General features: G+C 37.3%; 1 long non-coding RNA gene across 2 annotated transcripts in view; it reads right to left on the reverse strand.

Moving 5' to 3' along the window:
- Nucleotides 1-11,618: 11,618 nt before the first annotated feature.
- The window catches only part of LOC128775327 (uncharacterized), a 45,535-nt gene continuing 37,943 nt past the window's right edge, over nt 11,619-19,210 (reverse strand). For both annotated transcript variants that reach the window (XR_008419990.1, XR_008419991.1), the window contains exon 2: nt 11,619-11,811. This is a non-coding gene — a long non-coding RNA (uncharacterized LOC128775327). The remainder of the gene's footprint in view (nt 11,812-19,210) is intronic.

A 19,210-nucleotide genomic window follows, 5' to 3' on the forward strand; every position in this document is an offset into this window, starting at 1 on the left:
ATTGAACATCCCACAAGCATGGACACACAAATATAGTATAGCTACCTAGTCATTTTCTATATTAAAGGTGAGAGGAAACATTATCTATTGAAACAACTACCTACTAATGTCTGCTTACTAAGTATGTATGTATTGCACTTTACTTGGAAAAGTCCTTTATTGATCTTTGCTCCATTTCTCTGAGATAGTAATTGAGGGTTAATTATACTTTCTTCTAGACTGTCTCATAGAGGCTTATGGAATTAAAGCTAGTAGCATATTTTGGATTTCTGGAAATAAATTAACATAATAATGATTTTAGAAATAAAAATTTAAAAATTGAGAGAAAATCACACTCAGATTTCACAGACACTTAAATCTCATTAGCATCAGTTTTGAAAGCATTTTAACCAATGGAACCATAGTTCACAAGTAAATATAAATCAAGTGTGGAAGCCAAAATTACTTCTAATTTCTTATTCTCCTTTTGTGCCAAAATATATTCAAAATCAAAGTATAAATTTATGGGATACTTAAGTCTTTCCTCACTACACAGATTCAAAGTTCTTGAGTAAATTAACTATGTTGTAGGACAGAAGAATATTTTGTGTAGGATTTTCACAGAGGATTTTTAAAAACATTTAACAATTAAGATAACAAAAAACATATGACAAATTATCTTAAGTAAAAATAAATATGCTAATACTATAAGAAGACATGAATGCATATGATATATATAATATATAATTTTCACTGTGGTTGGAATTTATAAAAGTGAAAATTTGGAAAATTTATACACAGACTCTCATTAAGAGAGGTTAAGTGATGACAGGTTCTTGGAAAGAAAGAACTGGCAAAGGTTCTCAGCCCAGCCCCCTTCCAGATTATAAAAGACAATGAGGTGCCCCCTGAATCAAAGAGGAAAAGTAAGTCTCTTGAATCCAATCAGCACTTAGAGAAATCTCTCAGCACTTCTGAGGACCTCTCTTTGTGGGTTCCTTTCCAATTTCTCTGGACAGGCAGATGAACATTAAATTATGGAGAAAGGGAGAAATACATTCAGTATGTTGGCCTGGAAGACAGTCGCCACATGAGTGCTTACAGAAGGCAGGTCAGGAATATGAAAAGAGTGCCCCACCTGGGCATGGTGGGGGCTGGCCCAGACCAAAATTGCCCAGACTGTAAATCCAACAGGATTTGCCTGGCCTCTACTCTTTGGCAGCCCTGCCTTGAAATGCAATATCCAGTCAAAGATAAGGTGACTCTTTATTCCTATGAAGAGAGATTCCAAAATGGTGGAGATATATATTCAGAGCAGCTAGAAGAACACCGCCTTGAGAACAAAGTCCCTCCTCATCGAACCCAACTAACAAGATGCCACTTGCATGTTTCTCCTCTATGCCTACAAGGTGACCAGTGCTTTCTATGAAGGCTCTAAAACTTCGTCATCACACATAAGAATAAAGTTCACAAGCATCTGTCTTTTCTAGCATCTCAAAAAGCTCTTACTCAGGCACAAAACTTACTCTCTAAACATAGCTATGATCATGTCACCCTCTTATGTAAAAACCACAAGAATACTTGCCACTCATTGAGGAACCATATGCCTTCATACATGCAGGCTTTTGCACAGGATGTATCTCCTGACTGAGACACCTTTCTCAACCTCAAGGCAGCCCAAATGGCCTCTCTTCCTGAGATCTTCATCAACACACATTTCCTCCCCTGCCCAGGTTCAGCAAAGCCTCATCCTGAGTGTACATATAGCACTTTGCATCTATCCCTATCCTATCTGAATTCTATCTGAATTCAAAAATTTATTTATGTGTTTAAATAATAGCTCTATTGGGGTGCTTGGGTGGCTCAGTCGGTTGAGCGTCCGACTTCGGCTCAGGTCATGATCTCATGGTTCGTGAGTTCGAGCCCCACATCTGGCTCTGTGCTGATGGCTCAGAGCCTGGAGCCTGCTTCGGATTCTGTGTCTCCCTCTCTCTCTCTCTCTCTCTCTCTCTCTCTGCCCCTCTGCCATGCATGCTCTGACTCTCTCTCTCTCAAAAATAAACAAACATTAAAAAATTTAAAATAATAACTCTATTTACTAACTTGATATGACCTTGAGCAAGTTATTTTACCTCTCTTGGTCTCAGTTTTCTGATTGTAAAATTAGGAGGTGGAATAGTTAGTCACAGTTATATTTTGATGCATTGTTCTTGGTCCTATGTTAGACTTTTAGAATAAAGCGGTGAACAAGACTAGAGTTTTTCCCTCCTCATCTTATATCCTACTAAAATGGAGAAGATGACTAAACACATAACAAACATGAAACTTCAGATACCATTGGGAAGTGCCACGATGAAAATAAAAGAAGGTGATGCTATAGATGGTGACAGGGAGGGAGCTTCTCTTGCCAAGGTGGAAGGGGAAGGCCTCTCAGAGGAAGGGAAACTTGAGTTGAGAATGGAACTGGGAATAGATGGAGCCTTTGTACCCACATTCCAAGTAGGAGACACATCAAAGACAGACCCTATAGCAGGCATGATCTGCATGTGTGCAAAGAGGATGAAGCCGGCAGCAGTGACTGTGGTCAGTTAAACATGGGGGTGGGGAAAGGTGAGGTCAGACACATGAGCAAGTGGCAGATCACATGGGACCTTGAAGGAGTTTGAGACTGATTCTGCTACAAGAGTAAAACATCAGACAATTTTAAGCAGTTGACATAATTTGCTTTATACTTTAGAATGATCAATCTGGCTATTATAAGGTGGAAGGATTTTGTGGGAACAGGTAGAAGATGAAAAGCAATTTAGGAAGATATTTTGATAATATAGGTGAGTGATGCAGCAGCTTGGACAGTGTTGCAGCAGTGAAATTATAGAAGAGTTAAAATGAATCACCAAGCTACTAGAGTAAAGGGTGAAAAAAATAAATTAATCAAGAACGATTGCTAAGAGTCGAGCCTGAGCAGCTGGATGAACATGGAGGTGGGGAAGGCCTGGGCAAAAGAGTATATTTGACTGTAGAGGTTTCAGCCTTGTTAAGACTGAGGAATCACTGGACATCTGAATGAGGATGCAAAATGGGCTGTGGACTAGATGAGTTTAGAGCTCACAGGAGAGGAACTGGGAGTTGGCTCTTGAGTCCATAGTCTCCTCTTGAGAACCATCAGAATGTTGACAGAAAAAGCCATGGAATTAAATGAATTTGCCTAGAAAAGAGTGAATGTAGAGAAAATGTAAGAGCTGAAGAGAAAATGCTAGGGCCTGCCAATATGTTGACCGAGAAGAAAGCACCAGTAAAAGATGCAGAGTAAGTGGAGAGGAAGTGAGGTAGGAAAAAAGGAACAGGCATATGTGGTGTCCTAGCTCTGGGTTAAGAATGTGGTCCAAGAAGAGAGGCAAACATTTGCTGTTGAATGAATGAGAGACTACTGAACATTGGCTTTGACAAGAGGTAGGTCATTGTTTTATTAGTCTTCTTAGGAACTATAATGTCTGACAGTTCTGAGAGCCTAGTTGATATTCGTGGTCATAAAATGAGTTTCAACTATCCTGATGGTGTCATTTTCTCCATCAATGTTCAGCTACCCTGGTTAAGGTAAGGCAGGATGAACTGTTGAGTTTAATCAGGATATAGGCTTGCTTGGCAGAAAGTCAGAATAGGTTAAAGTTTCTGCTGATATCTAAAGATTCACAAAATAATACTGAAGTTTTATTTTATTTGAATCTAAAATATCAAATGAACTTTTTAAACTAACCTTTCATAAAATTATCCAAATTAAGGTAATTTATGACTGCATACAAAAATTTGACAAGGAAGCAATGAGAAGAGGGATTTTTAGCTATCTTGCATGTTACTAAAATTACAAATATTGGACTAAGAATATGGATTATTAATCCAAAACAAACAGCATGGTTATTCTTTCAATATTTTTCACTTATATTTGGCTTCCCTTCCTTTTCCAGTTTCAATCCTTGGGAAATTTAACAGAATGGATTCTGGGGGAGGTAGGTGGCAGGATGGGCTAAACAGGTGATGGACATTAAGGAGGGCACTTATTGGGATAAGTGCTGGTTGTTACATGTAAGTGATGGACTACTGGGTTCTAATCCTGAAACTAATACTACACGGTATGTTAGCTAACTTGAATAAATAAAATTTTTAAAAAAGAATAGATAACAGGAAAAAAAAATAAAAAGAATGGACAGGACTTGATGTCCTGCCAAGTGTGGCCAAGAAATATCCGATGTCACAGTTAGAGTTGCCATAAAAATTCTTTTAAAATAAGACAAACGCAAGGAATTTATATATTAATAGAAATTATTTATCCCAGTGAATAATTCAAAGATTAGCTATTCCCCTAAACTCTGACATCTTATAGAAGGCAGCATTTGTCTTTTTTTTTGTTTCATTTTAGGAAAATCTAAAATTAAAACCTACTTTAAATTCTAAAAATAAGTGGTTTAACTCCTGAAAATTTATTCACTCACATTTTAAACTCCAACATACATATTTCTAGACTTGTAAACATATTTGCATTCTTTTAAATTTAAATAGAAATAGATTTGTTAAAATCCGGTTCTCTGAAATGTTCAGGAGAATATCATCTGGCTTGATTTTTATAAATTACATGTAATGTTTTTAATAAAATACTATGGAATACATGCTACTTTGGAACAAGAATTAATGATTGAACTCTTTTCTCACAGACCATTAATTTTTTCACAGTGTCCACGCAGTGGACAAAAATAAGTAGCTGTCAGTTTCAGTATGAAGCAGTGTTTAACTCTTGCTAAATTCATTTTGTCATAATAAAGAAAACCAACTTGAATCCCAAACATTACAAGTGACAAAACATTTTAAGGAGTGTTCATTTTGTATGTAGACTGCACCTGAAGTACTCTGCTTTAATCTAAATGAAAAAGCCAAAGTGGAGTCAAAAGTTATTTACTGTTGCTTCTTCCTTGACATTTCTAACAGGACGTAACAAGCTGGTAAAAAGGGAAGTCTGGACAGACAGGCCTCCCTATGCGTGCATTCAGTGAGCTCCAGCAGTATTCCTCACACAGGGCCAACAGCAGCAGCATCTCAACAAGAATAGCAGCAATGCCTTGCATTTATACAATGCTTTCTAGTTTACAAAGTGCTTTTCATATTGGGTTTGTTTCTTTTAATGAGAGGGAAAGTTATGTGGAGGATTTTATTCCCTTAGAATACAGGAGACTTTTGGCAAGATTTTGAATCTTTCCTCTGTGGCCAATTAGTGACAATTCCACTTTTGCAAGACAGCCGTCTCCCTGTCCAATTTGACAAGGCAAAGCAAGAAGACTGGCACTGAATTCGATGCCAACAGTAGTTCAAAATCTCACCACCATCAAAATAGGAATTCGGATGCAAAATTCCAGGGCTTGCTTACTAGGCTCTGGCCGCCACAGAGGCTGAACCATAACCAGAGTCCGCTTCTGAAAGAAGCAGGTCGATGGCAGAGTAATCGGTATAATATCTCTGCAGAGGAAGTCTGGCAACACGGTTATGATGAATGCAAAATGGCACAATTGTGTAATCACGTGCGTACCATTATGTTTGTTTCAACCTTGTTTATAGCAGGAAAAAAATAGAAATGATGATATTAATCAATAGGCAGTGAGTTGACAATAGTTAACTGGAGTACTATGTAACCAATAATGAAAATACAACAGAATATCATCTGGGGATGGATAGAGTAGACCAGAGAGTGTAGGACCTTGTAGGCTATGATAATGCAGAATTTGGACTTTTTCTCAATGTAAATTAGAAAGCCACTGGAGATTTTTGAACATAGGAGGGACAGGATTTGACTTATATCTTCAAAAGATCACTCTGACTCAGGGTTGGAAAGAGACCAGCAGGACTGTGGGAGGAAGAGACGAGGATGTGCCAGGGGAGGGTTATCATGACTTAGAGCAGGTACTACCAGCAGGGAAAGTGGGGAAAAGAACCTAAAGTCTACAAACAGTGAAGGTCAGGAAAACAGGATTCTCTAATACATTGGACATTGGGTGTGTGAAAAATTAGAGTCAAGGAGGACCCTCAGGCTCTGATTAAAGAGATGTGTTTATGCACGAGTAAACCAAAGCACAGGAAAACGCACCCTCAAAATAACAGGGTTGTTGCTGAGTAATTGGTTTAGAGAAGATCTTTATTTTCATCTTTATACTTTTGTTTGGGATTATGCAAGGAACATGTGTTACTTCAATAATTTAAAAGCTATTTTAAAAAAAAATAAACTAATGCCAAAGAGAATGAGAAAAAATTTGCCCTGGTATGTATTTCTTTGGTCAGCCACCCCTTGATGCATGACAACCAAACCCCACAGAGTAGCAAGCAACAATTCTGGAATATGAAACAATATCTGACCCCCAACCTGCCCAGTTTTAGGATTCATAGCAAGTTGCATCTCTTTATCTGTGTCTTTTCTAACTGAAGGAGAGAATTCACTAGGGCCTCCCACACAATGAACCTGAAGATTAACACCACGGAGTCAGCACACCTGCCAACCAAACCACATAAGTAAACCTCCATCTGTGTAGTGAAATGACTCATTCTTATTCTCATTAACCCTCAGAGTTAGCATATTTGAGCCTACCTCTCTTTCAAAATTTTTATTTTGTTTATATTTTCATAGGCCTTATGACATACATACTTTTTTTTTTTGGTAAACCACTTTGAATACTTTTTTAAACATGTGGGGTAAAAATAAATACATACATAAACACTTGGATTTTTTTTCTGCACACCCGCCCCCCCCGTTCCAGGTATATGTGCATGATTTCTGTCTTATTCAAAATCATGCTCTCCATTCCCCTAACTGCCTCCCTCCTTACTGCATGGTTGTCAGAAGTCATGAGCAGACCCATGCAGTTAAGAAAAATACTCATGTAAAGATCTGTATACAGCGCTAAGCCATTTGGAGAAAAAGTACAGGCACATCTAACACACAAATAACGCACTGGCCCTGAGGAGCCATGTATGAACGTGGACAGATACTTCTTCAGCAGACACTCAGCACAATGAGCATGGGTGTACCTCTGCATGCGAATCTCTTCATTCAGCAGTGGAGATTAACAAAACGTGATCGTTCCCCCCAAACTGTGACACAACGCACAACCAGATGAACAAAATTGCTTTCGTGGCAGTGGTAGGTCTTCAAGCACTATATAGGAAGACTCCTGACGTCTTGCATAACACCAGATCCCTCCTGTTTCCTCACACATTCCTTCTCCACTGCAGCTGCACTGTTCACTTTCTGTCCTTCAACATGTGCGTGCCTGGAACCCAATGAATCGGTGGTGACTGCAAGCTGTGTTTCTCCCCAGCTACTTATGATGGGGACTTTTGCATTTCTAGCTCATCTCATGGCGAATATTCGAACACTTGGAATTCAGGCGTGCAGTCTGTGCATGTACTAAGCATGTGGCTTTCTGCATATGTCTGCACATCATTTTTCAGGAAACTCTATTTCACACTACACCAGCTTGATGGGTAGCTGTTGTTCACACCCACTGAGAAATAACTCCATGTGAGAATAATACCTTTACAACTTTGAAATGTCCTCAGACAGACTTCTCATCTCCAGGCCATCAACCTGCTGTGAACTCTCATCTTGACTTTTCACACTTACAGGCAACAGTCATGCAACATACTGTCAAACAATATGAAGGTTTGAGGAAACGTGAAGGAGTGCAAAATTAAATCGGAGCCTCAACATCTTTTTAGTTCAGTGTGATTTTTATAATTAAAAGAAGTCCGCTACATATGCAACTATATTCGAACCCAGGGTCAACTTAAAATTTCCACTCTGTCTTCGAAGCGTGTTTACATTTCTGATCCTCATCTATATTCTGTTTGTTGAAAATTGGTGTATGCACTCAGCATCTGAAGTCCCTGTCCTCAAGATGCTTTCTACCTACACCTTCCTTGAAGTAAGTATTCCTGGTCAAAAATCTCAATCTTTACTTTAAGCCACAATTACTATGATACCAAGGAAACTGAAAGCCAGTGTGTGTATGGTTCCAACGAACTGAATTTTCTCTTTGAGAACCATCCAGAAATAATTTTACCAATCCTGTTTGTTAAAAACCCAGCAAAATGTAGGCATTCAATAAATATGTTATAGGAAAATATAAATAAGCAACTCTTTCATTCCACAAATAATCACTGAGCCCCTGAGATGTACCAGACTGTGTTGTGTTGCATATTCAAAAGTGAATCTAATGTGAATCTGGACCTAAAAGAAATCCACTCATGCTCAGTAGAAGAGCTGACAGGTTGATTATACTTTCCCTAATTCAGCAGGAACATTTTTTAAGAAGGGCTAAAATATACACATCAAACCTCTCATTAATTTTTAGTTAACCAGAAAGTTCAGCCTAGTGAAAACCAGCTCACTCTTAGTGCTTAATTCTTTCAGGAATGCCCAACTTGCTCAACATCTGGAACTCAGTTCAATCCGACAGATGTATTGAGTGAATATCTAGACTCTGCACAGGCCAGGCCCTGGGGATGCAAGATGGGAAGAAAGAGGCTGGGAGGAAGAAGAATGAGTTAATGATAGTCCACCCCCAATCCTGGGATGGAAAAGTGAGCTAAGAAGTGTAAGAGGAACAATAGAAGAATATATGAGATATGGGAGCTGATCGTGGGGGTGACAGAAAGTGACAGGGCACAGGGGAGTGCATTGGGGAGGCTTCTTCCATATGGGGATGCAAACTTAGAAGGTCTGAATGGGCTGGGCCACTGGGAGACTGAGTTGGTTAAGCTTTTGACTCTTGGTTTCGGCTCAGATCATGATCTCACGGTTTGTGAGTTTGAGCCCCACATCAGGATCTGTGCTGTCAGTGTGGAGCCTGCTTGAGATTCTCTCTCTCCCTCTCTCTCTCTCTCTTTGCCCCTCTGCTGCTCACTCTCTTTGTCTCTCTCTCTCAAAAATAAATAAATAAAACTTTTTTTAATTAAAAAAAGAAGAAGGTCTGAATGGGTACTAACCCAAGACATCTTCTAGAAGTTGTTCTTAAAATTCCCAGTGTCAGTTTGTTTCCTTTTCATTTGCCCCTATCCTAAAAGGTCAGTAAAAGGAAAATATAATAAGCCAAATCTTCTGAGTAGCTTTATTCTCTTTAGTAAAAGTTGTCATAATTAGACATCTTTAATCTCTGTATTTACAAGATGTTTTTGATGTAAATTATAGTTTGGATGGGAAACTAAAAGAATTGTGTGTGTATGTGTATACATAAAATACACATCCTTGACTAGATAGAAACATCCTTGACTAGATATTTGCTTATATTTGCTGTTAAACATTTAAATAATTATCGATGCCAAATATTAATAAGAATAGTTTCACCTCTAATTTAGAATTTGTACATAAAGTTTAAGAAATGGCATATGGAAACATATAGCCTTGGGACATATGTGGTCAACAAAGGAATGGAATAAGCCTCATGGCACAATCACTATAAGACTTGCTTCTAGATAATGTTTCTTTTAAATTTCTCAACAGGAGTGACATCTTCTTCCCCAGCTTAGCTTGGGAAAATGTTTTAACGTACTTTATGATACATGAGTAGACACGTATCTCAGGAAAATGAAACTAGTTATCATCATTTATGAGTTTAAGAAAGCCATGTAAGGTAAAGAGAACCAAATTTCCCAATTAAAAATTAAACCAGTGAAATTTCATAATAGTAAAAACTGAGACATTGTATGAAGTGGTCATAATGTAGTCTACAAGTCTTACGAAACTCAGCATGTGAGCTGTTTTACCTGTGAAAGATTTCCAAACGAACTCTGCACACCAGGATGGAAAGTGAGCCAGGAACCATGATGCCATTTGCCTGTTGCCTCTCCACTAGTATTGCCAGCCTCAGCACAGCCAGAGAGACAAGAAGTGGTAGGTGTCTAAGACATCCCTACTAACTGACTACTAAACTCTTTGACTAAGTTCACCAATAGTTATGTCCCCTAAAAAAAAGCAACAAAATGTGGGGCTCCTGAGTGGCTCAGTCAGTTAAATGTCCGACTCTTGATTTCAGCTCAGGTCATGATCTCATGGTTCATAGTATCGAACCCCACATCGGGCTCTGTGCTGATGGTGTGGAGCCTGCTTGGGATTCTCTCTCTCCCTGTCTCTCTGCCCCTCCCCCGCTCATGTGCACACACTTGCTCTCTCTCTCTCTCAAAAATAAATAAGTAAACTTAAAAAATAAAATAAAAATAAAACAACAAAATGAAAATACAAACTTTCCCATTAGAAATATAGAGATACCAGGTACTTCATGAAACAAGTGATTCTACTAAACAGATTCTCCTCTTGTACTTAGATCTGTTGACCCCCAAAGGCATGAAGGAAATAATTATGAGACAATAATTCTCTTAAAATTCTCAATGCTCCTTATGCTTGTGAATTATCAATTGTTCTCAAAGGAGACATAGAAAAATTTCCAGTAAAAAATTTTTGAGAACTCAGAATGGGTCAGGTAGAAGTAAAGGGCAGTATTGGCTGGTTTCAGTTTCTGAGTTACTTATCTACAATTGATGGTTGTGATAAAACCCGTCCATTAGAGCAGGATGTCAACATGATCCTCTTTTCTAATATTTAGCTTTTAACAAAGATTGATCACAAATTTTTCTTTAGACAATTTTGTAAAATAATCCAGAAATTTTTAGCTAATAGACACTCACTAAGAAACTTCTCTTGCTCAGCACTGTGTGGAGTGGTGGGATATACAGCAGTGAGTGGGTTGATTGGCACTCTGCTCTCAGCAAGCATCCGATGGGACTGCTAGGCACTCATGGCCACCACTAGATCTTTACTATATTAGTATTTAGAAAAAATATCCTTGCTTGTAAACGAAGGGTTTGACTTACCTGTCACCTCTTTCCAGCTCTAAGTTCCTTTTATTCCTTTGACACTAGGAATGTGCACAGCGCTGGAGATATAGATGATTAGCTCATCAAATGATTAGCTTGCCTTCAGGGAGTTGAAGAACCAGGAAGACCAGAAAATATGTATCAATCCAAGAAAGTATCTGTTCTATTCCATAATTTGGAAAATGAGAAATTCCCTCTCTCTTTCCAATCTGTCATTCATCTCTGCTTACCCCTTCTTTTATTCTGATTGATTATAAAACCTGCACTTTGGTTATAGGGACATAAATTAATGGAATTACTGTGCTAAAGATTACTCCCAGTAAATGATTCTTGCATCTGCAGGGTTTTTCTCCCTATCTATTCCTATGAGTTATTTCAATGATTCTCAGATTTTCCACAATTAATTTGCTCATAAAGGGACATAATTCCAGCTAACACTTAGCACCTCCTAAAGTATATCACTACTAGAGTTCAACACAGTGCTAGATGGCCACCTGAGTTTTAGAGATGTCTAGTTTATCAGAACTGAGCTGAAGAAATAAGCTGACCCTGCCAAATGATGCTTTCAAATGATAGAGGCATAACTTTGCAACTTTTTCCTTTGGTATTGGTTGAGTCCCCTCCTCCGTCACTTGAAAATGACAATTACTAACAGACTATAGATCCAAATGATAAACACCCAGCACTGGGGAAGTAGCAAATCTCAAGTAGGGACCAACCCAGAAACCTTAGGACCATATATACATATATTGTATTTTTTACCTCAAAGAGAAGCACTATTTGTCCCTCAGTCTATGATTTGCAGCCTTGAAGCCTGTTTCCAAGTACTGCATCAGAATGATGTATTCAGGAAGTGATACACAACCACCAATGGGGGTGGCATCTGTCTCATAGTAGTGTATGTCTCTTCCAGGCCATATCATTTATCTGAAACAGCAGATATGGAGATATGGATTAGAAAACATGTACTATTCTTTGAATGATTAGACTGCAGAGCCACTTGGAGATTAAAACAGCTATCTAAAGTATGGATCAAGTGCTTAATGACAACCAATAATCTGGGAAGTTTTGCAAATGGAACTCTCTAGTGATCCTCAAAAATATCTTTTCTGTAAAGCAAGATTCTTTTCTACAAATTCAATGAGTAACTTTTCCAACAATGATCTTCTGGAAAATACAAGGGGATTTGAATGTTCTAAAGAAATGTTATTGATCAAAAGGATAAAACTTCTCTGTTTTATAGAGTAAGAAGTATTTTACGCTTTCTGAGCTTATAAAGACCACAAATTTATGTGTCCACATGGATAGTTTATAAGTGTACCTGTTTTAGTATCTGTGAGATCACACACCAACATTAAAGGATAGCAATATAAGAATATGCCAGCTCTGTGTCTGGCCTCGTTCCTTGTAATAACTCATGACTTTCATGTGCCATTACCCATTAGCAATTCCTTCTTCAGTTCATCCTACATATCTCATCTATATTGGAAACACAGTAATAATTTCATGTTCAAAAGAGGTAGGAGGCCTAACCATCATGCAAGGTTTCAAAACCATTTTTCAAAAAACAGGGATATGACACGTATGAGGCACCCCAAAGAACAGTTTCTCTTGGTGAACACAATGTGTTCAAGATTTTTAAAGCCCAAGTAACCAGAAAACAAAAAAATAAGTAATTCCAAAGAAAAGACAGAGTAAAAAAGTAAACTTACCATCCCTCACCATATTTATTCTAGTAGGGAACCAAAGCTCGACATAAGTTGTCATCTTCCTCCATAAAACCCTGCCTTAGGAAAGTTAATTACAAGATCCCACTGAGTCTGACATGTAGTGGGATAATGAAAACACTTTGGTTCTGGAGAATAACAGTACAGTACACAGTGTTCACAAACAGAATGAATAATTGAAATCCAGAGCTTTTATGCTTCAATGAAAAAAAAACAATATTTCATGGCACATAAATTTATTCAGCTTATTTGCATTAAGGTTGAATGATCAAAGCACTGTCCACAGGAAAATAGTGATGGTACCTTGATTTAAGTGTGATAAGCATTCATAAATATTCTTAGGAAGCAAGATGTACCTACATTTAATCAGCACTTATTAAAATTTTATTCCCTATAGTTATTCAACAGGATCTGTGGTATAAAAACATAATTACAAAAATCAGATTTGAGCTCATTTGACAACAGAAGGGTTTTATGGTGACCTATCTCCAAATGTTCCTATTTGTAATTAAATGCAGCGATCAGCAGTAAGGATTTTGAAGCTGTTTTAGTAGTTCCGCTATTCTGCTTAACATGTGGCACCCGTAATAATTAAAATGATACTAACACATGCACAATTTTATGGCCCTTATGGTGCAACCCATTATGCCAAATAAGGGCCTCTGTTTTCACAGCATACTGCACATGGTCTCATTACACCCACTTTTCTTTTCCTGTCTTCACACTAACAACTGTTAAAGTGAATCAACACACGAAACGTACTATAACAGCTTAGTGTTTATGATATGTGTGCTGTTAGTCAGTGAACAGGAAAATCTAAACATTTACTGTTTATGTAAAGAATAGCGTTAGTGTTAGCGAATTGCTCGGGTCTGCTTACTTTATTATCTAGATCACAAACGTAATGATGGGTTTCAATGGCATCTATATTTTCGCTTTGTTTTGTTTTTCAATGCAGATGTCTATAAAAACCAGAACAATTTAGCATTTACATATCTTAGAATATTTCTTCTCAACCATAAGATAATTTAGGGATCACTTAAAAAAAGATAAATAAGTCAGTATGTCATTCCTTTAAAAAAAAAAAAAGGAAAAAGAAGAAGAAGAAGAAGAGTGAAATATTCAAAGGTATTTGGAGATGATTTTCCCGACAACATTCTGAGGCTGGATCTGGTTTACCTAAGGTGTTAAAAAGCTATAAACCATTTTTATGTGGTTCCACACTAAAATTTACAAGAAACTGGGAATTTGAGATCAGTGCCATTTTATCATGAATAATTTTGTAATTAAGAAGCTCCTCAAAGACCTCCTACACTCATTTTACAGTCATCAGTTCCGAATGGCGTTCAGTCTTTTTGTTCTGGGATACAGTCCAAAGTAGGTCCCATCGGCAGAACACCAACGGATTGGGCAAAATCTCATGTCTGCATTTTACACTGCCATTTTTCTGAACATTAGTCGAAACTTCAGATAAAGAATAACAACCTTTCTCCATTTTTTTCTTTTTAAGTCAAACTCAATTCTGTCCATTTAGGAATTTTGCCGTATTGGCGATAAACGCACGTAAGCTGAGCTGAGTAGGCCTTGAATGCTAACGGCTTAATAGCTCAATTGATTGCAAAGATACAAAAGAAAAATGCTCACAGATTGCAGCCTTCACATGGTTTGGCTGCGAGATCTCATCAACAGTGTGACGTCGACCAGTAGAGAACCATGTGGATGCTGTATGAGGACCATGCGCTCGTTACAGAACTGTGAAAATTTGTGGGACCGCAAAATGAAAATTATCAGCCAGGAAAAAAAAAACAGCAAGATGAGAAGTGGTGGGGGAAAGCAGCTTGAGAAAGACCTAACACATTCTTCTATACAAGCTCCTTAGTAGAAAGACTAAGAACATTTAATGTTATGTAAATATCACTGTAGGTCCAACAAATCTGTCAGAGCCCTAGCAACCCCAAGCTCAGAGTGTGCCACTCAGACACCACATGGGGAAGATTTCATCCCTGTCAGGGTGCATTCTCCAACCCTACTACTTGCAAAAACAGAAACACACCCTGTTTCAACAATTAAAGAAGGCATAAAGCTTTCTATCTGAACTTGAAGGAAGTTGCATTTCACAAGCCCTATTCTTTGATTAAAATAAGCATTTGTGATCAGCATTAGTGTTTACTACCCTATGATCAAAAACAAATAACCCACTTTGTTTGTTTCTTACTGCAAATGAATTAAATTAGAAGCCATTAGGAGGACTTGCTGTTTATATCCTTGTTTCGGCAGTGGTAGTATTTGAAGTTTCCTGCGGTAAGTTCATTACTCGTATTTTGTCCAGAATTAGTGAAGCGTGCTGAAAATTGCTAATGACAGATGTTTCTCCACTCTGTCACACTTCTTGTATCATTTGATTTGGAAAGCAACATACGGTGTTCTGCTCTATCAGTATGTCACAGACTGTCTGTAAACAGCTGGTCATAACTCAGTTCAGTGAAAACCATTACTTTCCAATGAAGGGCTGGACACCCTCCAAATTGCATTTTGGCATGGCCTCGGCTGCATAATGCACAAAGTTCCTCTGTTCAGAGGTTACCTAAGGAAGAGTTCTTACTTTCCCCGTTTGTTTTTATGTTTCAGAAAATCAAAGTGTTTTCTCAGCAATAGACAGAAATCAAGAGAATATGAAAAAACATATAATGATTATATGAAGCACTCAAAAAAATCTGTGAATGGTACATTGCAAAAGACAACAAAAGTGTATCTTATCAGTTCTAGTTATGTCTCCAATTAAAGGGAGCACGAATTATCAGGGTCAAGGTCCACAAGATGACATATTTAGAAGTCCTCTATAGAATAGTCGGTATTTGAACACAACCATGTGGCTCTTTCATGATATCTAGTCACAATGAGAAGTACTAAAATCATCCCTCTGTCATTTATACAGTGATGAAATTCAGAGAAATTGTTCCTGCTTTTTTTTCCTGAAACTCATCAAGATGAAACCAAATATAAAAATCACGTAAGTACAGGGCCACACATCCTACTTTTTAACATGATATTCTAAAACATCTAATGCCAACTTATCTGAATAGTCAGTATATATTGAACACCAAGATCATTAGCAACACCTTTCAGAAAGTATGGAATTTTGTCTCCCCATGGAAATAAAATCTCTCATTGAAAGCCTCTGGATAGAGCAGAAAAATAAATAGAGATATTGAATACCTTTAAAGCCACTTAGCACTTCCAGATTCATGGAGGCTTTCTGATATACATGAAGGATCTAAACAAAATGAATTGAGCCCATTTGAGGGACTGGATGATAAAGGAACATGCACATCTCAGCTCAGCACTCATCCAATCATATATCCATCAACAAAAATCAAGTACTTACAGATGCCAGATAATTGCTGGAGATACTCTTAGGGGACTCTTCTCTATGCATGAGGGCAAAGGCTAATCCACACTGAACTCTAAAAGTATGCTTTTTCCACCTGGGATACCACACTTCCTTGTAGATCAGGCTTCCATATCACCTCTCTGAAGCCTTCTCTGACTCCCCCAGGCTAAAGGGGTCACATGTGGATCTTCTCCACACATTTCTGGTAACTCTACTATAGTTTTACACATAAGGTAAAACTGGGGCCCATGAGAGAAAGCAATTCATCCTGTGAGAGAGTCAGGGGACACCTCAGATTAGGTGACATTTGTCTGGGTCTTGCAGAATGACTCACATGTGCAAAATAAACATTTAAGAACATCCCTATTAAGAGATACACACACACACACACACACACACACACACACACAAAGAGAGAGGTGTCCTTAACTAGTAAAAAAAAAAAAAACAAACCAACACTTTTTGAAGATCAATTGCCATGAGGGTAGAAGACAAATTCATGAGAAAATTCCAAGAAATAAAAAGTATATGCACCGTGATGAATCTCTTTAAAACAAGATATTTTACCTGGATCTATTTTTCTCTCTTCTAGGCCAGAGGTTTATTAGGTATCCTTTTCTCTCATGGATAAAATCAATATATCCTGTCCATGAAAGGATGAAGGATTCAACAATTGGCCAATCTTAAGTGAAAACACATGTACTTGAAGAGTCATATCACTTAAAAAATAAAAATGTAAAAAAAAAAGTCATATCACTAATTAGACCACTGAATACAATTGGTTTCCCAAAGCATTAGATTGCAAAGTAATAAGTAAAGGGTATTTCCATATGGTTCTTAACATGAAACCATTCCTGAAAAGTACTTTACATTAGTCTTGCTTATATTAAAAAAAGAAAAAAGGGGGGGGGGGGAGGGAAGCTGCCTTACTGTGGGATGTGGCATTCCTTTTGAATAACAGGCTCTTCACAGTTGTTATATTGTAAGTTTCCTGGCTTAGCTTTACCTGCCCAAGTGAACTAGGCTGCACCATTAAAAAGTTTTATCATCTGTAAACACAGTAGCAGGAGTTAAAAATGGCATTTCCCCCTGCCAGTAGCAAAGGGCTTATTACCTTATTAAGGAATGTAACCAGCTAAGAAAACCTGATTGATTCCTTTAGCTGCTCAAAGCTGATGAAAGAAAATAAAAGGGAGAAATGTTTTCGTTGTTTTCCTTTTTCCTAACCCTCTCTGCTCTCTTTTTTTCTTCGAATATTTCCCTCTATTTATGGTGAATCCCCCCCCCCACCCTATAGAGCAACTCACTCCTTTGCCTCTGCTAACGTACTTAGTGAAGGGCTATTGCTTTCTTATCACAGAGAAATACTCTCACATACCATTAAAAGTAAGTGCCTGGTCGTTTTTTCAAAAGATGGCACAGGAATCTCTGTAGACTGATTATGCCAGGTGGCAATAATACAAAAATTAGGACTTTTGCATGAATATTACAAAGTGATTTGTCTTCTTTTTTATCATTGGATTTGTTTTGTTATTTCAATGATGGCCTTTTATTCTTCTTTTTTAACTTCCATTGATGGTCTTTTTTTTCTTCACTGTAAGTAGTGCTACTTCTAAATATGAGCTATGGCTCCTAGAGCAGATGGGTGAGAAGAGAAATAATTTCCACCCTATAACTTGTTAGAAGAGCTCAGTGCCTTGCCAGTTGGCCAGGAGTTTCAGTACTCAAATACAAAATACACAGATTCTCAAAGGTTGGTCCTCTATGTGGTTCTTATTTGAGTCTCTTGAAATCCGTATAGGGCCAAAAAATTATTCATTGAATTTTTGACTAATGAAAGTTGCAAGTTATGGCCAACATCCTATTGGTGGTCCCCTGTTGTCCTTCTGATCAAAACCTTGGCCAGAAAAAAAAAAATGCTAACATTTCTGTCCAATATATCTGAAGAAATCAAGGCCACCAGTGGACATTTTGCCTTAATGAACATATTTTTTTTAACCATTTCAGAAAAGAAATGCTTTGTAACAATACACAACTAGAGCTTTACAAGCAATAGTAGTAGCAAGGATGAGGAGGCATAAAAAATTATTTAGTGTGAAATATGTAAAATTTGTAGTGGCATACTGGCACCTCCCAGTTTGTGGATCAGAAGATAAACCAACACAGATTATCCCTGATGGGACAACTTAATTTGATTGCGTTTTATCCAATTCCATTGAACCAATATTTATTGAGTGTCTACTAAGTGCAAAACTGTTTGCAAGGCATTAAAAGAAATTAAAGATTAGTATATTCTCATGTGTGGAAGAGTATTCCTAAGGAGGCTAATGGAAATACTTGAATAAATTATTTAAATTGTTACTCAAATTATTCAAATAAATAATTAGAATACAAGGCAGTACTATAGAAGTGCTTTGTGTGTGTGTGTGTGTGTGTGTGTGTGTGTGTGTGCATGTATATAAAATCTTTAAAAAAGTGTTAGTATATTTTATAAGTTCCAATTTAGGTAGCTATATCCCCATTTTCCACCAAAACAATACAAATACCCTAAGTCCCTGCAATTAAATTACAAATAGCTTGTGATTACTTAGGGCCTGATTAATAGAGTGCCTATATAATTTATCATCCAAACAAGGACACTTTGAGAGTGAAAAGTGATGCTATTAATAATTATGCCAAGTCAGTAGGAATAAACTAAGATTATCCCAGGCAAATAGAGATGGATCACCCTATTGATTACCTAATTTTAGTGTGACCAAGACTATACTGTTCTACTTTTTCTGCTTCTTCCTGCTACCTGCCTTTAGTATTCCACAAAAGTTTAGCCAGGAGTAAATTACAATATTGGAAAATCATATATATCATAAAATTTTTAAATATTTAAAAATAATTTTTAAATATTTTATATTATTTTGAAGTATTTAAAAATTGTTATATTTCTACAAATAAATGTTTTTAAAACATTGAAGTATATATGGTAAGATAAGGAGAAGTAGTAGTGAAATAATTCTTTTGTAAATGCCTTTAATTCAATTTCCCCCACTTAGGAGTTATGATAAATTCATCCAGAATGTCCCTTCCTACTTCTCCTTTTCTCATTCCCACTTCTCCTTTTAGTTTTTTCCTCCAATTCTAACATAAAAGATTATTGGTTGAGATAAGACATAAGCCATGCATGCAAGATTACAAGGGCATGGCAAAGGTTTGT

This window comes from Panthera pardus, unplaced genomic scaffold (assembly GCF_024362965.1).
Source record: "Panthera pardus isolate Hobbes unplaced genomic scaffold, ASM2436296v1 HiC_scaffold_7, whole genome shotgun sequence".
NCBI lineage: Eukaryota > Metazoa > Chordata > Mammalia > Carnivora > Felidae > Panthera > Panthera pardus.